We start from the raw sequence: 16471 nt of genomic DNA, 5'->3' as shown, positions 1-16471 counted from the left end.
ATTTTCAAAAATAATAATTGTTTGGGATAGAAACAGTTGATTAAATGAGTTCAAAACATTTTAATCTCTGACCTTTAAAACTGTTTAAATATGCCATACTGAATAAAATGAGTTTTAGCTATAAAAGTTTCTAAATAATATATTGACATATTCTATTTAAAGTATGGTAGAAAGATAAATATTTCTGATATATTTTGACTTTAAAAATATTTTAACTTCAAAATTTTATGTTTAATATCACTAAAATGTGATTTCTAGAGGTTTAATTCTTCATAACAAACATTCATATATTTCTTATCTCTATCAACAATAGTTATGGAAGGTATTAATAGAAATTTAAAAAGACATACTACAGTATGTTTAATTTGCAAGCAGTGAAAAGAACTCTTAATATAAGAATTTACTACTGTTATCATGAGATACCATATTATCAGGATATCACGAGATATTTCCTGGCACCCTTTTTAATGGTGAAGATATTTTTTGTTTGTTTGCTTTCACTTAATGTCAAAAAGTATTTGAGCGAAAGTTACAGTCTAAATAAGCAAACTTATGTCATAAGAAATGTTATTAACATAAATAGCCGTAAATGCATCTATTATATGTTTATAACCTTGCTTTTTTATAGCTGCAAGAAAGATTTTTTTTAATAAACAACTATTTTGTATTACTATAAAGATCTAAAAGCAATTTACAGCCTCTCCGGAACAAGAAAATGAAACCACAGTTCACGTCTTGGTTTAGTAAGATTAGGACCAGAAATCCTGAAAGTACACCTTACCAGGAAAACGGGTTGTTCAGTTATCATTCTCTGAGTTCAGAAGGTTTCATTTTGCTATATACTCAAACATAACAGCTAACTGAGCTTCATCAAATAAGAATTTAATTGGGAAACTTTAATAGTGATCTCATACATTTTCGAATTGATCGTATAAATCTGACTGTCCTACTCCGAGCATTGGGAAGACTATCCTGCTATAAGATTACTAAGGTTATCGAGCTGTGTATTAGAGCAGGCAACCTGCTGGCAGCTTCTAGGGAGGTGAACAAGCTGCAGGTAGAAGGATCCCTGTTAAAGTTTGGAGACATGAAAGATTCCATGGTGGGGAATGTAATAAATTATTGAAAAAGGAGATTTAGCTGTGGAAAAATATTTCCAAGCAAGAGGGGATAGCTAGAGCATCCAGCAGTGAGGTCAAAGACACCCTTAGTGTACTGAAAGTACTTCAGCTTGTCTTAGATGAATTCAGGATGCAGAATAAATGATAGAAATACAGAATCACAGCTTAACATAGGTATGCTTGAAAACAACTTTGGCTATCTATCTATAAGAAACATGGTCCTATACAATCACAACGTTTCTGTCAGCCATCTGAACTCGGACTGAGTTCAGGCTGCCTACAAGTCCCATGCAGAAAGTGATGTCTGAGCATTTTTAGAAAGGAGCTAAGAAAGCAGGGAATCCTCTGAAAAGGGTACTAAACTGACCTTGATTTTGCCATTTGGGTAAAGGAGATTCACAGAAGCAGCTAAGCAAAGCTCAAAGTGGCCTAGGCAGTCTTAAAGAAAAAAGCACATATTACATGTCATATCAGAGATTCTCTGTCTTCTCCCCTAGCAGTACCAGTGAATTCCTCTCCAGGCCAGCCATGAAGATATGCCAACATGTGATGGTGTGCAGCTGGACTGATTTACCACTGAACATGACCTGAAAGCAATTCTTGTGTTGTGCTATAGACATAGTTAAAAAATAAAAACAACAGCAATATATGTCATCACTGGAGATGCAGAGGTTTCCAATGAAGTGAATGTCAGGACTGAGTTTAGAAAATCCAAGGCTCGGTTTTGTTGTAGAAGACAACTGCCAGCTATTCAACTATAACTATGATATCTGAGTCTAGCCACAATGTAAATTCAGCTCCTTACTGATAAAAATCAAGGAAATCAGACCCATTTTATTCAGAGCAAACGGGTTAACAGCTTCATCAAGAATTCATTCTGGTATAGTCAGATATAATTGGGGCCAAAACTGGGACTGTTGCAAAGACAGTGAGGGATCTTCCAGGAATTAAAACTACTGACAGCACTTATTGTAAGACAAATCGAGGTCAAGGAAGAAGAAACCCAGAACCACAAGAGCAAAGTGAAATGAATCCTAAGCATGTTCCAGTAACAGTCTGCATGCTGACAAGCTGAAACGGGGAGATCTGAAGTCTCCTGTGTTGGTTATATTGGCACCAAAAGCTGAGACACATCATAAGAAAGAAATGAAGTTCAGTACTTTATGGGAATGGCAAATTATTTTTCCACAGTCTGCACATTCATCATATTAAAAAGCATCCGGAAAAAGACACTATTGGATTCTCAACCTCAGCCAATAGAAATACAATGAAATTGTAAGTCAAATAAAAGTGCTGTGAGCAGATCAAAATACAAGCTGCATTCCAGATTACAGGTCTATGAAACAGGAGGCAAGCTTTATTCATGTGGTAGAACTGCTCTGCATTCCGCTGGAAGTCTCCAGATAACCCCAAAAGACTTTGATGTGAAGCTGCTTCATCCACTAAAACAATGTATACTCTGGAATTACCGTGCAGTGCTAGAGGCAGCTATCACCTTCTGCCGGCTTGTGGATGAGCTGTGAATGTAGGATGGCCCCAAACACTAATGTAGGCGCTGACATTGAGACAAGCAAACGTTTCATACTTACACAAAGCAATATGCATGGAGCAAGCCAAAAGTCATGCCTGCAGGCCATGAATTAGTTGAACATGCATATGGAACAGTGCGAGGTACACAACTATTCAGATATGCGCTACAGAAAACTCTCCAACTTCATTAAATCACAACCTGTTTCTGGGAATGACTAAGGTAGACCTATCATTTTTAAAGACAGGTGTTTCACTGTACGTGTGGCTAACTACTCAAGTTTCTGAAGGATGGACTCAGAGATGGGAACTGATCAAGAAAATTCAAGTACGTTTTTCAAGTTTTGACATACATGAACATCAGAGGAACCAGAGAAGTATAGCCACTATATATGCTTCAAAATAGCTATACAGTCACATAAAGCAAAGACAAAAGATTAATCCTGGTCATATGAGATAACTAGAAACTCAGGGCAGTGGCAATGAAATCAACAACATCTCCTAAACAAAGGCAGACCACGGGAATGCTAGCAGAGGAACAACGCCCAGACCAGAAGTATTTAGTAAAATCTTTAGCTATCAGCAGCTGTGACATGGGAGAGTCCGAATAAATGTTTGTTAGTAAAATAGAGGGGCAACAAAATGAAGGCAGTTAGGAGACAAGCCATGGTGATAACTCAAACAGTAGGTTGTAGGCTGATTCAAATGCAGGAAATGTGAAGAACTGGTGAGTACACCAAAATTGGCTGCTGGTAAACACCACGTTCATATGATACCATATTTATTAACCACTTCTGATCCCATCAAGTCAAGTAACACTAACACAAGATAGGAAATAGCTACAGACATTGCTAAAATACAGGGAGGTAGCTAACTGAAATGTAACTTGGAGGAAGGAATCCGGGAGCAAAGGCAACACCATGAAATCAGTCTTATACGCGCACAGTCTGAATGGTAGCTCCAGTTTTCATCTCTCTGTAGAAAATTCTTTTGTAAAGAACATGTCCAATTCTAAAAATAGAGTGTAGAAACAAGGAACAGAACACAGACCGGTGTTGGCTGTCTGTTCAAAAGAAAAAAAAAGGAAAAAAAAAGAAAAAAAAAGAAAAAAAGAAAAAAAAGGAAAAAAAGAAAAAAAAAAGAAAAAAAAAACCTTACACCTTACCTTACTATAACCAATGAATTTCTGGATATTCTGTGGCACCTGCACTGTGTAAGTCTCAAGACACTCCCATTTGTTTAAGATAATGTGCCTGAAATTACCATGAGCAGATAGTCATGCTTAGATTTTCCTTTTTAAGTAAGGTTCATTAGGACTGCTTAGAAGAAAGTGAAAGTATAAATTTGTGGGTGTTAGCTAATAAAAATCATTTGCAGTCTCTCAGCAGCAGCTTGGAAATGACAATTTCTGCAATACCAAGTCATGTCAAATCATCTACCGGCCATAAAAGACACTGCACTGAATGCAAACTAATGAGGAATGCTGAATCTGGAAACAATTAAACCTGTCAACCATACCTCACGCTACAGACATGAAAGGTACAATGCTGTTCAACACAGAGCAAATGTTCTGTAGCTTTTAATGTACTCCTTCCAGATAGATTTGGTCAATTAAATGGAAGAAATAGTCAAAAGCGTTCAAAAATTTGATTGGTTCCTGGATTTCAGCTTCCCCTCTGAAAAGTTCAAATAGTCACTGTTTGCTGCCTCTTCATTAGCTAATCAAGTTCTATAAAATGGGCTCCTGTAGATAAATAACTTTTAAAGCTGGCAGCAGTGCCTGAGTCTAGAAAATGAAAGAAAGGAAAAAGCTAGTTCTGGGTGATCATTTCAAGAAGCCATGCTTCAAGATGCTGAGACCACAAAAACCACACGAAAGAACGGGAGAGGTCCACAGGGATTTAGTGAGCCTTGGTTAAAATCCTATGTAATATTTTATTAAAATCCTATGTAATATTATCTTCCACGGATGTCCATACTTGCGCAGCTAAATGACAATTCTTTTTGAAGAAGGCAATACAACGTTAAATGGACTGCTTATCAGCTCTGATCTGATAATTTCACAATAAAAATGTTTACAAGTTTGGAAAGTAGAAAGAAAAATTTTCTATTGAACAGATTGCTTCAGAAATGGTGCATTTACAGTTGTGTATAGTTATAATACCTGTTTATTCATGATAGCAAAAGTCTAGAAATGACAAGCCAAAGGAAACCTCTCAAGTCTAATGTCTGATTTCCCATTTTTCCTGCCCCTACACAATGCACCACATGGGAACAAATGTGATTTGAAAATGAGAGTCTGGCTAAAAGCAGGGAAATAAACTATTTTCTCTACCTTTTTCTCTTTCCAAGTCAAATTCGTTCCTAAGTAAGAATTGTATGAAGGAGCATCAAATCAGGCCCTGAATTTTCAGAGAAAGCCATCACACATTTAAAGTGAACTTATGGAGTGTAAAATCAAAGACAGTCTAACCTACCTTGGGGCTGTTGCCTTCTTAAAGAATCCTGTCCAAATAAATATGGAATATGTTTGGAATAACATCACCTGTTCCTCCTTTGCCTTGGAAAGAAAAATCTGAAGATGAAAAATCTTCTAATAATGTCCCAGACTAATCCTTCTCTAGGAGTATCATTGTGGATGAGTACAACTTGATCCTTACTAACTGCTCAGAAAGAAGACATTAGGCAGAAGAGCAACCTGAGGCAAGCAGATCTGGCTCTCCTGGTATGTGCTGAGGGGAAGTTGCAACATGCAGAACATAGCAAAAAGATACGACCTTTTTTGGCATGGAGCTTGAGTGATCATCCTTTTTAAGCCTGTTCAAAACTACTTCTGATTACAATATTTTAATCCCTTTGCGCAATGAAGGAAATAACAAACATTTTTGCCTAGACTCTGAATTGAACCAAGCCATCCTTGTTTGACCCACTCAGATCTTGAGAAGAATTTATTCTCATACACAAGAATACTGTCAAAATTATTTTTCACATATCTTTTTCATTTCTGGGAGTGGAGAATAGGATAGGAAACCACTTTGAGAAAGGCTGTGGATAGGTTCTGTGTTTTTGATTTTACCAGAGGAAGGAAGTATTCAAAGCCAGACAAAATTAAATCTTTTTTGAATTTTCCAGCCATTTTGCATGTTGCTATTCAATTGAGTTTATCCTGTCCTTTAATACAAAGGATAGAGAATTCAAAGAAAAGCACAAAAGAGATTAGCTAGTTGGAATCTTGGGTGCATACACTGTGATGATTTCTGCCTACTCAACTCCCAAGCTGAGGAAGAGTCAGCTGCAGAGTCCCTGTCTGATGCCCTCAGCCAGGCTAAGCAACCAGGTCAGACATTAGGATATGTTGTGCAGATGAAGGCAACAGGTTTCAAGGAAACATTTAAGTGCTTAACTGCTACTCAGGACTGTATGAAACACTTGCGATAGAAATTAAGCCACTTAACCTTTCGGATTCCTTTGGGAAGGGCATGATCTCTAGAAAACTTAGAGCGTATAGTTGTGAGTGAACTCAAAATAATTTATCTTCCTTCACTGAATACACTTCAAATTTGTAGATTCACACAATTCTGATATGAAGCTGGGTAGTACCTGACTGACTTGATCTTTGAAATTCTACTTCAATTGAAATAAGAGCACCTAAAGCACGTGAATTCATATGGGAAACTGCTGACTCTCCCAGCTCAACACCTTGAACAGCCTGAAATGATATTTTGAAGTTAACATAACATAAGCGCCAGTCATGTTAGAGTATAGTCAAATTTGCAACAGTCAAGCATGCTTTATTCCATAAAAATAAAAATTCCCTCTTCTCAACATTTTAGATATAGCATTATTGTACGAACTATAAAAATTGTTTTCTATTTGGAAGAACCATGTTAGTATTAAATACAGCATGAAATATCATTTATGGTAGACTAAAAGGTATTAGATAGATTATAGATCTGTTAGTGCCAATGAAACAACATAACAGAGCTTGGCAAAATGAACAAAGTCATACACACATCTTGCACGTTTGCCAGGAAGCAGAGAAAATAAATCTACTCCAGGGGGCTTACTAAAGACCTATAATAAACAGGTAAATAAAATATGCAAGAGTAAATTTTCTCTACAGCAATTTCTCCTTTTATTCAAAAGGGACCTTGTATAGGATGTTACAGTAAAGAAAGCTAAATATGACAGGGGAAATAAGCACCCAGAACCTCACATTATTAACATTTATGGCTAGGAAAAGCATTTCTGAAAAGTTTTACTTAATCAGCTACCAGTGTAGCTGCGCACAAAATTTCCGTCTGAAGAAACCTTCAGTACAAGTCAGGATAACACATCCTGAGAATCCTCACAGATATTACTTGCTAACTAGCTCCGATCTTTTTAGTGCCACGCAGAATGAACTCTCAGTGGGCTTAGGACCACAGCAAACATTATGCTAGATACAAATGAAAGAAGCAATATGCAAGGGATCTGTTTTAATTAGGTCACAATTTTTACAGTCTAAGAACTACAAGGAATAATTCTCTATTTGAATGATTCCCTTAATTGTCTCTATTTAATGAGGGTTGTCATCAGCCTTTGGGCTCTCTGTTGATGGTGTCTTAATACTTTCCCTTTCAAACATTTACTTTATGCAAAGTATCCATGACTGTTCTTTGGAAAAGGGAATGTTGCAAAGTGATCTTATTGATGTTATATGGTTAGCATGTTTTTTTTTTTCTTCTCCTCAGACACAGTCTAATAGTCCTTCGGTTTCAACTGGGACCTTAATCAAGACTGGACTGTGTCTGGTTTTGGCCAGTCTCCACTCTATTGGCCTAGCTTTAATCCAGATTTCCCATTTACTAGCCATTTTTAATCCGTACATGTATTTTTGATCTCTAAGTAAGATATATGATCTTTAATACAGTTCTAAAATTGAATGATTTTTTGAAAACATTTTAAAAGTAAAGGACACATTATACTAGTATCACAAGCAATTATTATTGCTTTAACATTCTTAAACGTCAAGAACGCATTTTGCTTGTAATATGGGATGATCCTTTCCTTGCATCAGCATTTCATCACTAAATAATAATAATATTAAGAGTGCCATTGTGCAGCACTGAATCAATTTAGAAAAATTAACAGGGTAATTCCCAAAAGGGATGAAGATAACAGGAGTTTTGCAAGTAGTTTTAGGAGGATCATGATTTTATCCACTATTTTTCCAGACATCACAGCAATAACTGGCAATTAATGCCATTTTTTTAACACCTAATTTTCAACATATGCATAGACATTCTATTGCCAACTCAGAAAAAAGTAACTTCACAGTTCTCCACCTGAGATTTCATTTTGTGCCCTTTCTGTGTCCACTACAGCATTTCCTTAAACATATGTATAAAAATTAGGATAAATATTCGGCAGATAGTTTAATACATGATTATAATACATCTAAAGAGGAGTAAGTTTGACAAGAATAAGAAAAAAATGTCATCAGTCATGCATTATAAATATTTGTAAGCCTGGACTATAAAATTAACTGTAGAGGAGACAAACTTCACCCAAAATATGTATATTGCTCCAAGATTTATAAGTGGCAGAGAAGACCAATGAAATATATATGATTTTTCCCCAAACTGTCTACCAGCTGCAAAAGCACCTTCTAAAGATAAAAATATCTTTTGACTGTTTGCAATTTACATTGTAATTGTTATAATTCTGATGAGTTATAGCAATGAGTTGGTATGACTCACCCTAAAGTTGATGGAGTTCAGACATAATTTCAAAAAAAATAGTACTCCTAAGCCATTGGAGAAAATGAACTACGGAGGACATTTTGACAAGAACTTTGGGAGTTACTGCCTTTGGGAGAGAATAAAAGAAGTTCCTGGGATATTAGCATCGGAATTGACAGCATCATTCAGCAATATGGAAGTTATTAAGTGATCTTTCATAAGGTTGTTTTTTTCACTGAAAGCTGCATGAAAATCCACAAGCTAAGCTTAGCAAACAGCTAGCAGAGAATAAAATCTAATTTGAGTTGATAGATCTCGTGGAAAGCTCATGGATTATATAATTGTTAACACTAATATTAATGTCACCTTGACTTTCAATAGGAACATGACACAAACAACTTTGGGATAGATATGTATTGCAATGTATTTTTTTTTCTATCTTTGCATTCTTAATCCTTAATATTCTTAATATTCTTAACATGTGCATATTTTAGCAAGAAAGAAGAGACAAGAAAAATATAGGACAATATGATCTTAGGTAAATACCTGGCTATATGCATTTCATTTCCATAAAATAGTATCCCATTGGATCATGAAAAAGTTTAAAGAGGTCTGATTTTGTATATCTAATTGATTTAACATTGGCAAACAAGATACCAGGTAAAACAAAAAAATTAACTTTGTTGCTAACATAGTTTAAAAGCAAAATTGGGAAGAGCTGAATAATAAACATTCATGAGATTGTGTGAGCAGGACATCTTGAACAATTATTTGACAGCATTTTTCACTAACCCAAACAGTAACAAGCAGACAACGCTTCAGACAACGTTTTTTTTAACAGACAGTCTCAGCACTCAGGAAATGTCAATGATTTCAAAGGTTAAACAGAAAGAAGTTAAGATGAAAAGAGTGAAGCAATCTAATGCACACATGGTTTTAGAGATTACAAATCATAGCAAATGGGTCTTCCTTTGTTCTTCACTTAGATGTCAATCGACCACCATGTCAGACTGCATAAATGTATGCATAATGATAAGATTGAAGTTAGAAGCATATAGGCTCTCTTCTTCAAATAGAATAACCATTGCAAGAAAGGGACAATGCATATCTTGCAGTATCATATTCAGTCATACTTATAAACTCAGGAAGACTGCAAAAGTTCTATTTTCTGAAGAAATAATTCTGTTTTGAGAACTCCTGATGAAGAATAATACCTGCAAGTCTAGGAGAAGCTTACCTGGACTCTAAGGACCTCACGATCAAATCTCAGAAGTCTAAACCAATACAGATGAAAGCTGAGGACAAATCATTGCTCTGTCTGAACAGATGCTCTGAGAGCTAAGGACAGATCCATATCAAGAGACATTATACTACACACATTTAAATATTAAGAAACCTCTTCTCTGGTGACCGAAACTTACCTTTAAAAGTTACTTCCTAACTAAGTAATGAAGAAAAAAATGGACTTGCCCCAACAGTAACCTGTGACTTGACACTGAAATACCAACAGGTGAGTCAAACATGACATCTAATTTAGCCAATATATTTGGCAGCTGTTAAATAGCTTTATTTAAATTGAATTTCCTGTTTTTCAGTTGGTGCCCATCGCATCTCATCTTGTCACTAAGCACCTCTGTCGTCTTGACTCCTCCTTTACACATCTATACACATTTATAAGATGCGCTCCTGAGCCGTCTCTTCTCCAGGCTAAGAGTCCCAGTTCTCCCAGTCTCTTCTCATATGAGAGATTCTTCAGCCCCTTAATCATTTTTGTGGCCCTTTGCTAGACTCACTCCAGCTCACTGCACATGTGTCTCTTTTACTGGGGAGCCCAGAACTGGACCCATTACCCCAGCTGTTGCCTCATCAGTGCTGAGAAGAGGGGAAGGATCATCTCTCTCGACCTGCTTGCACCGCTCTTCCTAATGCAGCCCAAGATGCGGTTGACATCCTTTGCGTTAAGGGCACATCGATGACCCATGCTCAGCTTGTCCACCAGGACCCACAAGACCTTCTCTGCAAAGCTACTTTACTGGTGGCACCCCCACCACAGGTGCAGAACCAGGCATTTCCCTTTGTTGAACTTCCTGAAGTTCCTGTTTGCCTCTTTTCCCAGGTTGTCAAGGTCTTTCTGAATGGCAGCACAACCAACCAGTCTATCAACCACTCCTTCCAGTTTTGGATAGTCTGCAAACTTGCTGAGGGTGCACTCTGCCCCCTTGTCCAGGACATTAATAAAGATGTTAAACAGTATTGGCCTCAGTACAACCCCTGAGGTACCCCACTAGTGACTGGCATCCCACTGGACTTCAGGCGAGTTATTATAACCTTTTAAGACCAGCAGTTCAGTCAGTCTTCAATCCACCACACTGTCCACTTGTCTAGCTTGTACTATATCAGTTTGACTATGAAAATATTATGGGAAACAGTATCAAAAGCCTTGATAAAGTCAAGATAAGCAACATCCACTGCTTTCCCCTCATTCACCAAGCTAGTCATCTCATCATAGACAGCTATCAGGCTGGCTGAGCACAATCACCTTTCTGTCTTCACGTGTCTGGAAATAGTATCTAGGATTATTTGCTCCAGCACCCTCCCAGGGATCGAGGTAAGTCTGGCCAGCCTGTAGTTCCCCAGATCCTACTTCTTGCCCTTCTTGAAGACAGGGGTTACATTTGCTTTCTTCCAGTCCTCAGACACTTACCCCAATCACCATGACCTTTCAAATGTAATTGAGAGTGGCCTTGCAATGACATCAGCAAGGTCCCTGAGCACACTTGGGTGAATCCCAGGCACTCCTATGGACTTGCATATGTCCAGATTCTTTAAATGTTTCTTGACCTGATTTTCCTCCACCAAAGGTTTCTTACTGGTGTCAGGGGCCTGAAGTTCCTGAAGGCAGTTCTTATGAGTAAAGACCAAGGTGAGGAAGACATTGAGTACCTTAGCCTTTTCCAAGTTCTTTGTTACCAGATCCCCTGCCCCCCCATTCAGCAGCAGGCCCACATTTTACCTAGTCTTTCTTTTATTGCTGATATGCTTACAGAAGCCCTTCCTGCTTCCCTTCATATCTGCCCGTACTAGATGGGCTTTGGCTTTCCTAATCCCATCACTGCATTCTTGGACAATGTCTCTATAGTCCCTTGGGTCACCTGACCCTGCTTCCACCTCTTATACGCTTCTTTTTTATGCCTGAGTTTTATCAGGAGCAACTCGTTCGTCCATGCAGGTCTCCTGCTGCCTTTGCTTGACTTTCTGGACGTTGGAACAGGCCATTTTTGAGCTTGGAGGAGGAGAGCCTCGAAAGGGACCCCTCCTCTCTCCAGGACCATATTCCAGGGGATTCTCCCAAGCAGGTACCTGAACAGGCCAAAATCTGCTTTCCTGAAGTCAAGGGTTGTGATCTTGCTGTTTGCCTTGTTCTCTCCTCTCAGGATCCTGAACTCCACCATCTTATGGACACTGCAGCCAAGGCTGCCCCGACCTTCACATCCCTAACCGGTTCTTCCTTGTTTGTAAGTATCAGATATTTTCAGTATAAGTTAGTGATATCTAAAGCAGTACACATCACCCAAGTTTTCTGTTAAAACCAAAGAATGCCTTATACAAATAATGCATTCACAGTTTACATAGTTAATGAATATTTCACTTGCTACAATGACAAGCATGCTATTCAGGCAACAGGTAAAGATACCATAAAAGAAGAAAAAACACCTCAGCCAAGCTAAAACTGAAAGTTATCTTAACACCCTTTTTAAATATTACAGAACCTTATGTAAGAGAACTTAGATCAGCAGTGCTTTAGATTCAGCCTTGAAATACCCAGCTTTCTGGCTGGGCAATTCTGCAGTGTTGATTCTAGATCCCTGTATATTACATAGCATGTATTAACTAATTGACAACAAAAAAACCATACTGTGCATGGGTCTTCCTCTCCTACTTGATAGCAGGGGACATCAAGGAAGAGGTTGGAGTCTAAAATTTCTCCAAGAAAAGGGTCACATCTTCCTTCTATTCAGGATTCACAACCCTGAGTCAGGATTCTAAGGCAATGCTTATTCCGTGAAATAAATATGGTGTAAAGACCCTCGAGGTAGCTCTAGTTAGGCTGGCACAAATACATAGTGCAGTACAGTGCCACGCAGAGATAACAGCTTGAGTCCCGAAAGCATCATAAACAATTAAAGCAGCAGCAAATGAAAGCTAGGAAACCCTGCTTCTAAGTACAGTTAAGTAGCTCTGGTGCCACATTGCCTTCATATGCACATATTGTTTCAGCTTTGGGAACTAGCTCCATTGGCACTAGCTCTGCACATATGCTATGTTTTAGTATAAATATAATACGAGGTAATTGTTTTTACTTTTTTCTTAAACTTACCACAAGCAGAAAGAAGACGAATTCCCATATATATACATCCATTTATCCAGTGCTTAGAGAATTCATTTGGGAAAAATCCAAGGTCAAAACCTCCCACTTAACTGATATGGAGTGAGAATGTGATCCTATATCCTTGGGGTATGTCCTAAATGCTAGATGAAAATAGACAACTTTGGTTTGTTTGTTTGTTTGTTTGTTTAGTTTTTAAGGTATTATGCTGTCAGAAATAGAAAGGAAGAAAATGAAGTAGTTCAAGACTGATTAACAGCCTGGTTTTGAAGATGCTCTTATAGCACATCAAATCACTTTAGCCGTCTTGAAATCGGCATGCTAAAAGAGTGGTGCCATCCTAAAATTGACATTGGATTCTCATTCCTGCCACTAACTGCTGTACCTCTGTGTGAGTATATGACCAAGAGAAAAACAAAATATTACTTTTAGGGCCGGTCAGTGATCATGCTTCATGTGTTCAAATAGCTACAGAGTCACTTTAACCCGCCACAAGTTCAGCCTTCTGTCAAAATGGGATGATGTTTCCGTTCCCCACCCCTTCCAACAGCCCTAGTATAGACATACCCACGATGGTCTAGTTTAGCTACCGCAGCCAAGACAGGGATGAACTAATCAATGATATCTAGATGAGGAGTATTGGTGGACAGAACATCTCCTACAGAGACACCTCAGTGTGTATATTTCTTTGTTTTTCCTAGGATAGTCAGATTGCCAGCTGCGTTTCAAGAGTATCCAGAAAGAGGACAACTACACTGGAACATGTTCTGCCTTGCAGTGAACAGAAAAGAAAGTCATGGTGTCACCAGTGTAAAAAGGGAATGAACACTCAGAGGAATCAGCAGGGGCAACAGCTCCTAAAGTCCCAGGAAGCTAGACTTAGAAAACTTGCAAGCCTAAGCACTTCTTGACGTGCCTAAGTCCAATATTCAAGGCCCTGGCAAAATCCCTTTGCCATCCAGTAGTTCTCTTTATTCCTCTACTGTATTGTCTATATTTATTTCGGGTGCTGCCCCATTCACTGTGTATACTGATATCTCTAACAAACTAGACATCTAGATCACATGAAATGTCCAGCAGGATCCATGGGCTTGGATTTTCTTTTCCCTTCCTCCTTCTAAGTTGTAAGTCTAATCCAGTAACCCCACAAAATAGACTATGAGGGAAGAAAAAACCCATCGTATACAAACAACAACAAGGGATTCAACTGAAAGAGCAAAGCTTCCAACCTACCTCCCATGAATATTTAAGACTCCCGTGTGAAGTAGAACTTCAACAGATGAGATCCACATGGATGTGCTCTATCTTCACAATACTCACTAGCTGGATAGTACTCTAAATAGAAAGAAAAAGATATGATTTCCAAATATATGAAGCTGCTAGTACTGCATGTGAAAGATAAAAAATAACATTTGAAAATAGTTTTGTAAGCACTTTTAATGCAAACTGTCTTGCTGGAATTTATTATAGCTTTACTCTCTGTGAACATTTACTGAAGCACACATTTACTTCTCTAAATGATCGCAAATAAAAGTGGTAGCGAGCACCACATCCAGCAAAGCAAATCACCAGCTTGCATTTGGAAGAATCACTCTGCTGTTGCATTTCCCAGCCCTCTTCCACTTCTGCTTTTAAAGACATCACTGTTCTCACTCTTCTAGTAATAAGAAATTATTATAGACTGTACACCATAGCTCAGGAGGACTGATTGAGCAGAACTGCTGGAGAGCAGCACTTATCAACAGGCAACTGAGACTGTGCCATTTACCTGTCTGCTTTTGAGGTTGGTTAATCTTTTCATTTATTAGGAAAAAAAAATGTTAGCAAAGTATTCCTGGTGCCTATACACAATTTCCTTCACTTTCTCTGTCTCAGTCTCACTCATACACACACACATGCTGTTTCTCTTTCTTTGTTCAGCTACAATTATGAGAGTTTTCAGTTTAAATTCTCCACAATATTATTGCAGTTAAAGGCTTTTAGAGAGGAATTTCATTCTTACAGGTCAAAACCTGGAAGAAACGGTTGTCACTTAGCATCTACAAAATTTCCAGATCTTATATTATTCATTTTTAAGGTATTACTGTGAAACTAGTTAAAGGGCTCCGAAATGGAAAATCCCAGTCTTTACAGTTATCCACTGTTCTTATCTAGTCATTAGTCTCACTGGCATTTTCTTCTTAGAAACAAATACTTTCATTAGGAGGAAATAGATTTTTTAGCTGACTAGAATCTTTCAGATAGTAATGTTAATGTACACCTTTATTCTAAGGAGCAAGTTTCTTAAATAACATCTATTTGCTCTCTGAAAGCATGCTAACAGCCTCATACAAGACACTCCATTAGCATGGCAATAGATTTTTTTGTGTGTATTTTACTTTTCTGCCACTCTATTATATTATAGCTACAGTTATCAAAAAAAGGACTGGAAAACTCATGTTGTACTTTAGAGTGTGTAAGATTACAGCTGTTTTTTCATTGTACTTCTAATGTGTTCTGACTAGCAACATATTTTGTAGTAAATATAAATATATATCTATCCATACACAAACATATCTAACTTTTTCATATTTTAGAAACATTTTAAGAAACCAGAAGTAAAAATTAAAGCATTTGGCAAGAAGTGTAGGAATAAACGGAAATATCTTACAGATTAATTAGCATAATACTTAAAGGTTAAGAATTAATATTGCAGTAATAACAGTAGAGTGAAAAAAAATGTAGGTAAGAATGAGAAGATCATTGTGCTTGCCTAGAGCTATCTGCTGCTAGTATAAAAGAGTCCTTAAAAATACATATCACGGGAAACAATTGCTGTTAAGTACATAGCTACATAACCCAATAGAAGTTATTTCTTCAGTGAGATTGCTGAAAATGATGTCTAATGCAAATATAAGCTCATATAACTCAATATTTGGTTGTAACCACAGCAAAGAATCACACTAAATTGGAAAAATGTAAATGTGGTGAGGAAAAAGTACTTAGCAATTGTCCTTTTTTAGCACTGATCCTTGATACTGTGAAACAAATCCTGGAAAATAAAGCTGTCCCAGAGGCAGTTTTGGATACTCTGGAGGCTGCAGAACACAGTAGTATGTCAGCTAGGTCCTATGTTGTCTAGTCTGGCTTGATGACACCAAAGGAAATCATACTTACCAAGTTATTGCATTCTATGGACGGTATAATCAGCTTTGCTGGGGCCATATTGAGGTCCAGGAGTCATGCAGATAAACTGAACATGTTCAGGAAGCCAGGCTGATCATGGGTTTGTATGCAGAACGTTCATTCAGCCCCTAAACAAAAATAGACGATGTTATTTCAATGACTACCATAAATTAGAATTAAAAAGCCAACTTCTTCCCCCACAGTGTTGGTCAAATCATCTCAGTACTCTTTGGCTGTGAACTGGATTGGTTTACATCACACCAGTTGCACTAGGCCATTCAGTGGAGAGAATCTGTGATTATTCATGAATAAGCAAGCCCTCAGGTGCTCAGCCTACCCACGATGGCAGTGCCTCAAGGCACCAGCCAGTGCAGATGTTCGTCACAGTCTATGCCAATGTGTGGCATTCTTCCATGCCAGACACAGACTTGTGCACTTCTCCCTGCTGAAGTTCCTGGTGCTTCTGTTGGCCCTATCCTCAGGTTTATGGAGGTACCTCCAAACTGAAGCTTTGCTATACACTGTATCAGTCACTCCCTCTAATTTAG

This window comes from Struthio camelus, chromosome 1 (assembly GCF_040807025.1).
Source record: "Struthio camelus isolate bStrCam1 chromosome 1, bStrCam1.hap1, whole genome shotgun sequence".
Lineage (NCBI taxonomy): Eukaryota > Metazoa > Chordata > Aves > Struthioniformes > Struthionidae > Struthio > Struthio camelus.
The sequence above is the reverse complement of the archived record's forward strand: the minus strand, read 5'-3'. Positions refer to the sequence as shown.